Source organism: Mchenga conophoros, linkage group LG13 (assembly GCF_057382185.1).
Source record: "Mchenga conophoros isolate Kocher_MC1m ecotype Shallow Benthic linkage group LG13, M_conophoros_male_GT1.1, whole genome shotgun sequence".
Classification (NCBI taxonomy): Eukaryota; Metazoa; Chordata; class Actinopteri; order Cichliformes; family Cichlidae; genus Mchenga; species Mchenga conophoros.
This window is the reverse complement of record NC_140538.1, coordinates 8581344-8592151: the sequence shown is the minus strand read 5'-3', so window position 1 is coordinate 8592151 and position 10808 is coordinate 8581344. Positions and strand designations below refer to the sequence as shown.

The window sequence follows — 10808 nt, the reverse complement described above, 5'->3', positions numbered from 1 at the left end:
CATCTTCTCCCCAGTTCTTATCAGATCCTTTTGGTATTGCTCTCCACTACAGTTAAATTAAACAAAGTTATCAGCTAGCTGATGTTCAGATAGAGTCCACCAAATTGAAGCCATACCTTGGCAGTGGATCCCCACTGTTAAAAGTAGTATTGTGTTCCCTTTAAATTCAGAATTTCCAAGTTATCAGTAGTAATTTTCAACTGGAAAGCCGCTACAGGTCAGACATTCACCTCAGAAAGTTAGAGCACCACCATGAACCCTGACTTTACAATCCAAGATGGCGGCAGTGCATGCAAATAGTAGCAAAACTGTAACACTTGTAATCTGCGCAGCCACTGTTGTGTATTTGTGCAGTCTAAATAACCATACAGAGAACAAGCAGCAGTGTTGTTTTTAAGCATATGAAAGCAAGGATTGTGCTGTATTGCTGGTGACACATGAATAGCTCTGCCTTGCTAAGAAGCAAAACAAATCCTGTTTTTCCTTGTTTTTCCGACTTTAGCACTGGAATGCGCTCAACTTGGAGGTGACATCACTCCCTGCTCTGACATCCAGCTTCTGAAGTAAGCTGCTTACAGATACTTGTGAAAAAATACACTGGTTAACATTAAAGTAGTGTTTCAACTTCACTAAAGTCAAAGTGAAATGTATAAGCTCTAAAATGCTCTCAACATATTAAAAATAAAGTAGCTCTTTGGAGGACGTTTCTATTAACCATTTTTGTGCAAAGCTAACTGGACTTCATGTTATATTAATATGATTTAATACCAGGGTCCTGTTCTCTCTTTCTTACTTCTTCCTTCATCTCTGAGGATAAACTTGGTGCACTTTAACTTTCTTTTCTCTCACTAAGAACTGTATCTTCATCTTGCAGACACATTTTGTGTGTTTTCTGAAATTTGCTCACTTATTGTTTTGTCTCTTTCTTAACTACATAAGTCATCACCAATGATGAATGCACCAGTGGGTTGGCTTTTATATGTTATCATCATCCCAATTTAGGTTCAATTGGGATTGATATTGGCAAGGCACACACAGTAACAAAAATAATAAATGATTTCCCTCAATTGCGTTAAACAAGCCTGTTGAAAATGTAAAAAGCAAAAGGTAGAGATATTTGAGGTAAAATGTAGGGACTAAAAGTGAAATATTCTCAGAAAAATAAATACTCAAGTAAAAGACAGATGCATAAATATTCAACTTAAGTACAATAACAAAGTATTTGTACTTAATTAGAACTTTTTTACTTTTCATCTCTCCTTTTTAATCATTATGAAGCCCCAAAGAGCCTGCCAGCCACTTACTCTATTCTGTGTTCAAAGATTCACTTTGTTTGATAAGCAACAGTACATTCAGATCAGTAATCACATTTACTCAATAAATAGACTATTTTAGTCTCTTTACAATCTTCCACTTTACTTTCTTCCTCACTTCTTCTCTTTTCCAAAACAAAAAAATAAAAATAAAATAAGCTTTTTTTCGTTGTTTTTAACAAATTATTTGCAAAAATGCAGGACACTGAAGCTAAATCCAGCTGACCTTATTATAGCACATTTGATGGTGCACCATGGTGGCCTTGTACCCATATACCCACACTGATGCTGCCCATCATCCAACCTGGCAGATGGCTGGTAGCTTGAACAGCTTTCTGGTGTTTAATTATGATCGTAATCAAGGGAAATAAAGATCAATTAAAGCACAAGTGAAACTAATGAAACGCGAGCGCCATGAGCGGGCGGACAGTTGTCCAAAATGTTTCTCATAATAAATGCCAACTGAGTCCTAAGAAAGGATTAGTGTGAAGTGCTGCCTCAAACATAAAACACTGGTGATGATGGCCTATGTAGAGGAGTCCTGTTTGATATAAATGCCATTGTATTCATATTATAGTCATAATCTCAAACATTTGCCCATAAGTAATGTCCATTTTAGTCCTCTCCAAAGCTGATATAATCCAGCATTACTTTCATAAATGACTTTAGAGCTCAAGCAGTTACTTGTAGAATGAGACAGAACTGTGAAGGATGAACAGTAATGGTACTGGAGAGAAAAAAATTACTGTCTTGTGTTTAAAAAGTGCAAAAAAAATGCCGATGAGTTTTAAGATTCTCATTTGCCCTGATTTTGAAGGAAGTTAGCACATATTTTGCAATTTCAGTTCATTTACTTTTCAAAGATGGAAATAGCCAGAACAGCATGGGGCTTCTGGCAACGGTTCAACTGCTTTTCACCAAGCTGTGCGTCATACTACGAGGCTGCACAGTCCATCTGAGCAAGATGGAGAGGGAGGAAAAGAAAGGACAGGAGTGGGGGATGAGACGAGAGGGAGAGGTAGAGGAAAGGGGGAGGCCTAAGTCGGCAGATGCCACCACTGTGGTCGTGGCATTGTGTGATATTAATAGTCCAGAGCCACATTGTGCCAACTTTATTGGAAATGTGAGGGATGCCTTGCTGTGCCACCATCACACGCTAGCATCAAAATGAAATGAGAGGGGTGTGAAAAATCTCCCAGAAACAGTGGAGATTTCAGGGAGAGTAAATGCTGCAAGGTACTGCAATAATTTAAAGCCATTTTAAAAACCAATACGAAAAAAAAGTACTTGATGTATTATTTAAGTGTGTCTCCCCTGTCAAACTGACTTTCCTTTGTTGTCAGATGTTGTCTGGAATTTATATTTTGCAACTCCATTTTAAAAGAATAGTTATCTTAGGTCTGCCAAGAAAATGTTATGCTGAAAGTAGGTTGAAATAGTTGGCTCCATGTTTAAACAGCCGACAGTACATTTTCTGATATATTGATATGCTCTTTTTTTTTTTTTCAGGATTGTTGTGTTTTATACTACTGATTGTTGAATAAAGCGTCAGTGTAAGGAATATGACAGGAGCCAAAATATCATGTATATAAATTATATTGCCAGGAGGCAAAAGACATGCCTATTCATAATTCTTCAGCTGGAGCAGAACCCCTTGCAATGATGAATGACTTAACAATATTATCCTAAACAAAAGCGGGGTAATTAGTGACATTTCCTTTAAAGCTCAGTGTAGCTCTACAGTTTTTCAAGAGCACAGTGCTGCAGTTCAGAACAGTAATGGCATAATTTATCTTTTCAGAGACGGCAGACATGTTGCAGCTGATTGAATCATGCTGGAGTGAAACCAAGTCTTCTGTGATACAAGATCAGAGGAGGTATGTATAATTGTTATAGCCATTAAGCTCTAAGGCTGTATGGGCTGAGCATACAAAATGCGCTCACATATGGCAGACACTGTAGGTTTTGTACCATGACCAAAGCCATATGCTGCCACCCCAGCTAACCTACCTCAAAGTACCTTTTGTCTCCTAGTCATAACAAAGAGCTAACAAAGGTTAGCTTAAACAATAACACAATAATAATAATAAGAAAAACTAATTATATCTAGTCATAAAATATGCCAAGAAACTAGTTTGCAGGTGATATTTTTGTCACTTAGCAAGCAGATTCATCAGGGCAAGCATTTGTTTTTGGATTTTAACTTTCCCAAGAGAATTTATGTGATTAATAGCATGCATGACTATTATGTTATGAGAAAACTTGTGTAGAAAAGTTACACTTTGGCTTGAAGATAAAGAGAGAGGCAACTGTTTGAAATGTATTGGTTTTGTCCTCATGAGAGCACAAATGCACACACTAAACTTTATGACTCTTTGGCTATTTAAATAGTTCTGTGTGTACGTGTGGAAATGTATGTCATTTGAGAACCTTGAAGCTTCATTTGCAATCACGCCAATAAATATTTAACCCCGCTGTCTAAGGATTCAGCAAATTGTGAAAAAGTATCAGCAATCGTGTTACCTTTTGAACATTCATTAACCTCTTATATATTTCAAAAACTTAACCTGGTTCAGTTAGGAATAAAGAAGTCCAGTTCCAGCTTTTGGGTAAATAGAGACGTAGTTAGCCATGGAGTCCAGCTCAGCTGCATTTGCCAGCTGATGCCCTACTATGCATTTCATATAGTAATAATTATTTAAGCTGCTTTAAGTTGCTTACAGCTCCTGAAAGCCACTTTGAGACTCCCTTTTATCCATCTTTTCTGGTGTCTAACTTTATCAGTCGCTGAACTGATGTGTTCCTGCTGTTGTTCCCACTTTATTCATTCTGTGTATGCCTGTAGAAGAACAGGGAGTTCCCAGAACAGAGCCGTAGCATCGAATATAAATTACTGCACACGGAGATAACAATTTTCTTTGGACTAGATTAGTCGCCACTAAAGTCATATTCATTAAAGATCAGTTACTAGAAGCTAAGTCTCCCAAACAAGCTTAATCCTGCAATGAAAACTTTTTGGTTTGTTTGTTTTTTTTCAGTGAAGATAAAGTCCTTTAGTTTTGTTCTGACAAAATCAGTTTACATGAACGACAGTCCTCTGATGTCTCTCACAGGACCCCCTTACAGCTGTGCAGTATAAGACATCAGCCCTACAACCATTATCCCTGAATACTATCCCTGAGTAATTCAGCCATGCATTACTGCCCCTTGCACTCTGTTTGGAAAACGCAGTAATGAGAAAAGCTATATAATGCCTCGGTGATCTTTGGTGCTGAAAAAAAGGATCTATTCTTAAGTAAGAGACACCATAGACGATAGCTTACTGGGTGTGTTTTCCCACACATTTGATGTTAATAGCCGAGAGCCCTAAAACCAAAAAAAATGGGGTAAAAAAACCTTCAAAAGAATTACTTACATATTTTTAGCCAATTAGATATTTCTAATGTTACTTTTGACGTACAATTCTCAGCCGAGCGTCCTCTGTCAGAACAAAGGAAGGGAATGCATCGGAGTCTCTTCCCTCTTGATCATGCAGCGATTTTCAAGGTGTAAACACGAAGCTGCTCTGGGAGAACATTTCTAGACGGGGGAAACGTTGGCAGGAGTTCAGAGGAGGCTTTGTAAAGTAAACCAGATTTGTTCAGGGGTCTGTGATCAGTTTATTTTCCCAGTCCCCCAGCCTTTATGCTAGGCCTTCTTGTAATTGTCCTCATGTTTCAGCTAATTTCACATTTCCAGAGAGAATAAGGGAGGGATAATGGGAAAGAGGAAAGAAATCTGGCAGCTTGAAGGAGTAACACCCTTAGATTTTTTTGTTGATGTCACTTGAAATGGATTTGGGAGTGTTTAGAGTCCATTGCACCACAAAACCTCTGGAGCTTTAAATACTTTCTAGCATTTCTTTCTGTTATTGTGGAAATTACTCCCATATCTACATCCAGAAATGTAAAACAGTCATCATTTTTAAGGAAATTTTCTCAGATATGAAATGCTTCTCATTGCTAGCCCATACAGCTCCTCTGAAAAAAAACAAAACAACCAACAACAACCACCAAGCAGCAAAGTTATCAACACCTTCTCTCAGAAATGTGTCTGCCTGCACTCTGAAACCATTTCAAAAAAGTCACAAAACTTTTCAAGGTCTTCCGTCTAAGGTTTCCTTTGTAGTTCTCTGGACAGATTAGAGTACATAATGTGAAATTCAATGAGGCATGCATACACATCCCATGCACATACAGGCCAGCCTAAAACAGCCACTTAGTCCACAAAGATGATGTCACCCCTGTTTATGCTTAACTCTTCCTGAGTGTAGATGACGTGTAGTCTTTCATGTTTAAAAATCATTGCTATCTGTTTGTTTTTTACTTTTATTTATTAGGCTTCTAATAACTTTACAGTATAGTCATTATAAAAATGTATATGTATTATTTTGCTGCCTGCCAGAAAACATATATGCCCACAGCACAAACATAAGAAAAAGTCAGGATCAAGGTGTAGATAGGATGTTCTTATCCAGGTAGAAATAAAGTATTTTTATTTTTAATAAATGGAAATCCATATTGTTAAGGCATGGTTATAATGCTGAAACACATGGTTAAGGTTTGGGAAGAGTTTTAATTACAGTTTATGGAAACCCAAATGTTAACTGCCTGTTTGTGACTGAATGGTAACTCATTTTTCAGGAGAAAATTGTGAGGTTGGGTAATTGTCAAATGTGTTTGTAATTTGTAGGACACTGGGCTGTTTCACGAGGGCTGGTACTGAATAATATGACGGGGGGTTATCTTGAAACAGTGATCCTCATCTTGATCCTGACAGTTCTAACAGTGGGTGTTTTTTTTATAAACATCACAAACTGCTGGTGGGTGTTGCCCTTGAGATGCTTATAAACAGAAACCTTTGTCTTCTTTGAGATACGGTACTGTACAAAATTCTTGAGCTATCTCATGTCTTTATATTTTTCTAAGAAAATGACAAGTAGGTGCAGTAATTTATCAAAATGTGCATGCATAAATAGAAGTGCAGGGTATAAGTCAAAAACTGAATTTGTACTTTTTTAACAAGCTGGTATTGCACAGTGGATCAAAATATGACGGCCCTTTTCTGTGTTCATAAGTCTGTTAATTTTCAAAAGATCTCCAACACCACTGGCTAACATGCAGCACCGTGACAGAGCCCCCACTGTGTGTTACAGATGGCTGTAGACACTAGCTTTTGTACCTTTCTCCTTTCCTGCTCTGCATGTATTGATGACCATTCAAACTAACTAACTGACTTTCAGTCAGTTTTGTCTGTTTCTCTTCCTAGCCAGTCAGTTTTGGCACTATAACCTATAAACACAGAGTTAATGAAACAGAAGCTGGTCTGTGGCCTAAAACAAAATGCAAAGCTCCTAGACAGAACACCAACCGTAGTCCTGAGAATTGAATCTTGTGTGTATTTTGTGACAGCAGTGGCTCAAAGAAAGCAGTCTTTAAATTATTTTATTGTTAAATCATCATCTAATAAACTGGCAAATTGATACAGTTAGTTGATCAGGGCTATAAATCAACAACCTTGTCAGTCCCATAAAAACTATATTGTGCTGCAGGGTTTTTCAATGCTAGCATTTCACCCATGTGTAATAAAGATATTTCACAGACTTTTCCATATATAGGTTTACCAAATAGGAATCATATTTAGGTCCTACTAAGGTAATGTCTACATTACCTGCTTAATTTAATTAGAAGCATTTAATTGACTATATTTTTCACAAATCAAAGCACTTCCTTTAGGGCTTGGATCAATATGAATAAATGCCATATAAATGCCAACGCTCGTCCATATCAGTTAAATCGTCGACGGTGGTGATCTCAGCTCATACACCATGGTTGTAGGGGAAGGAGGCAGGAGGGAGAATGCCTTGAAACAGAGGGGAGCTTCTCTGAACCATTACCCATCAGCCCCTCCTCTCTCACAGGGCAAATCCCACGGGGAGAGAGGGTGTCCACGGAGGATACGTTGTCTTGTGTGAGTTAATAGGGGATTACACATGTTAACATCTATCTCACAGTACACTTGGCCAAAGGGGTTCTGCTATAGGGGTTAGCATATGAATAAGGAATAAGGGGTTGATTGAATAGCGGCTAGGGTGAGTGAGAGCTGCCACTCGAGGTGGAGCGATGGGGTAGATTGACTAGGATGAGACACAAAGACCTAAATCACTTTTAGAGATGGAAGAGGAAATATCACACTCCACTGAAGGATTTGTCTCTGCCGCCATTACAGGATTTGAAGTGGGGAAAGTGGATTTATAAATTATTCATTAAAAGGTGAATTTTAAACTAGACCATTTGGTATTTTGGTCCATGTTCATTGTCAGGATGTTCTCTTTAACTTCTTGGTTTGAATTAAAACGACAAAAAAGGTCATTTTTGACTGGGAGACCGTTTTTGTTTCCAGTTTGCTTCTCATCAGTTCAGGTCAGAAGTGCTCCTATATTTCTAAAAATGATTTGTAGTGGTTTGTAATAGAAGGTGCTTGTAAATCATGTCAACAAGAATATTATTGTGGGATTTAAATTGGAGGACTTGGTGGTGAAAATATTACACTAAACCTTGTCAAAACAGTCCACGGGTTTAACATGTGCTCTCTAAAGCATTGGAATAGTTGTAGTTCTCACAGAGTAGTTTAGATGGAAGAGTTTGTTTTCCCCAAATTGTATTCATCTTAGTGTTGTCCTGAGACCTAGTGATGAAATTGACATGCAGCACAGACATCAGCAGAGCTCTCTGGGGGAGCAAGGTGTTTATTTCCTGAAGGTCAGGCCTTTTGTGTGGAGAAACTTCTTGCCAGATGAGATAGATCTGCAATTTACTCCCTATCATTCACTCCCTCCCTCCTTCTCTCCCTCCTCTTCCTTGTATTCTCTACCTTCCACCCGGTTTCTCATTCTTGGCATTCTCTTCTCATTTTGCTTTCTAATGTGCTCTCTCTCTACTTTTCCTCATATTTTCATCTTCATCCTTGGCCATCTATCACCAAAGATTATTTGGAATCACCTTCTCCATACTCTTTGTACTTGATTCTTCTCTTTTCTTTGCCTCTCACACATTCTGTCTCTGCTTCTGTGAAATCAGTGGAGGAACCCTTGGCACGATCTGTGATTTATAGCTCACTCTGAGCACACCCTTATCAGGTGCAGGCAAGGCTCGCTGTGCTGCCGCCTGCATCTGAATGACAGCGGAGAACCAGTCGCATTATGCTTTGCAGCCTCGCCTCCTGCATTCTGGACACTGCAGATTACATCTAGCTCCTTGATTTATGGACGCCATTTTGGCTCCTGAGAGGGACATGAAGGGGAGTTTAGAGGTTGGGGGGTATAGGATGGTGGATGTGGTTTCCAAGGCCAGCGTCTTGGCCAAAGATAATTTTGAAGGGAACCTCCTGGAGGTGTATTTCATATGCATATGTGTGGATAAAAAAACACGATGTGTGTTTGTGCATTGTATTCATGTGCATGAATCTGTAGGAAGGTGTGATTTATCATTTTGTCAGGAGGTTTTCTGCTCAGGTATTGACAGTGCCTATTGTTAGAAGCAGAATGGAGGCACACTGACATTAAAAGTTCAGCATAATATCAAATAAATATACCTTTTATTGACCGTTGGTGGTATAAAAGGTTTTTGCAGATACTAAATCCTCTTTTTTTTTTCATCTTTCTGTGTAATTGAATCATTGCCATGTGCATCTCTGGAGATAAGATGTTATTTGAGAGAATTATTTAAATAAAAAAAAGTGTTAGCTAATGTAATTAACAAGGAATTATCACAGCTGCAGTTCTTTGTAGGAAAGAAGTAATTATGTAATCTAACACATTAAATGAGGAAAATGAGCATCACATCTAAGACTTAAACACAGCAGGCATTTTGCATTGACTCTACTTAGTGATCTGTTTTCTTTTCCTTTTTTTGGTTACTGTTGTATGTTAAGAAAATTCAGTGAAATGACACTTTAGAGCAGAAGCTTCAGTGATTAAAAAAACAACCCACAAAATAAAACCATCTGAGGCTGCTTCATCCCATCATTTCTTTATTTATGTCCTATATGAAATGACACATTAAAGTTAAGTGAAATAATTACTTGGGTCATAAAAATGATAGTTTTGGTTTAGTTGTCCAGACAGTTAGATTTCAGAACTGGTTATGTCTCTTTTCCTCTTATTGTGGCAAAGCACCACTTTATTGTTTGCTTTGAAAAACATTGTGCAGATGACCAAATTCCTCAGCCTATGACTAAGTTTAGAATTCAGAAAATGAGACTCGCCAAGCAATTCCACTCAAATAACTTACTTGTCTTTGCTACCGCCATTATCTTTATAATATACACAAATAAATATAATTCAATTATGTGAAAGATTACATTAGAAGATGCCAAATATAAAAGATAAAACATTTGTGAATTGTAGGCGATGGTAATGCGTAGAACTAATAAAGGCTTAATGCATACACCAGGCTGTGACCTTTCTAGTCTTCCCGCTCTCTCGCTTGGGGCTGCTTCCATTCTGCAACAGCTGTGAATAAATGTAAATATACATGTAAATGTCATTCTCTTGCAGTGAAGTTCCCCTTTCCTGTGTTCCCTGACCAGACCTGTAAAATGGCCGCCAATGCAGTCTCCAGTGGCACGCAGCTTACTGATAAATGTCTCTCTGAATACATTTCTACAGCAATGAAAACCGAAGGCTTTTAGAGGAGGATGTCTTGGTACAACCAAAATAGAAGGAAGGTCTAGAAACCCATAGGAATGTTGCCTCGTGTTCCAAAGGCAGAAAAAAAGCTCTGGCTTAAAGTGGGTTTCATAAGGACTTGTTGTTATGGTTCTTGCAATTGCCAAGCGGCGAGAGCTAAGTGGAGATAATGTCCTTGTAGCTCATCAGACTGTAGAAAAGCAATGTGGGCAGCAATCTTAGTGGACAGATGGCTAAGATGACTAAAAGTCACGCCGCAAAGCACAGATCCACGTCCTTGTGTTTTTATGAACATATTGCCTCATGTAAATAGAGATGTAGATAATAATAATATATATATGTATATGTACAAACGGATACCTGGCCAATAGGACAATAGAAATTACAAAGTATAACAAATAATAATATATCAAGTAAAGAAAATGACAGAGTTTCTGCTCTAAAGTGTCATTTATAAGATCATATTGTGTTGACACTCTACAGTCTGTTTATATCTCTCTCCGTGTATGAAAGAAACATACAAAAACTAAAAAAAAGGTCGTGGAAAACAGCCCACTAAGTGTATTGTATCATGTTCACAATCATTCAAATTCACGAGTGTCAAATGTGAAGTATCAGACCTGAAAATAATGATTGTTTTAAACTTTTGATTAAATGTGCTGTGGAAATGTCAGTGTGTGCCAAAACCTCAAACCCCTGGTAGCTAACCATAGTTAATTCTTTTTTTCATATACATGAAAAAAAAAATTACTAGGCCTGCATTTACC

The 10808-nt window shown here is 37.9% G+C and overlaps 1 long non-coding RNA gene across 1 annotated transcript in view; it reads left to right on the top strand.

Annotated features, from left to right (window-relative positions):
• Positions 1-3112: 3112 nt before the first annotated feature.
• LOC146560799 (uncharacterized) overlaps positions 3113-10808 on the top strand; it is a 58608-nt gene continuing 50912 nt past the window's right edge. The window contains exon 1 of the long non-coding RNA XR_014894797.1: positions 3113-3190. This is a non-coding gene — a long non-coding RNA (uncharacterized LOC146560799). The remainder of the gene's footprint in view (positions 3191-10808) is intronic.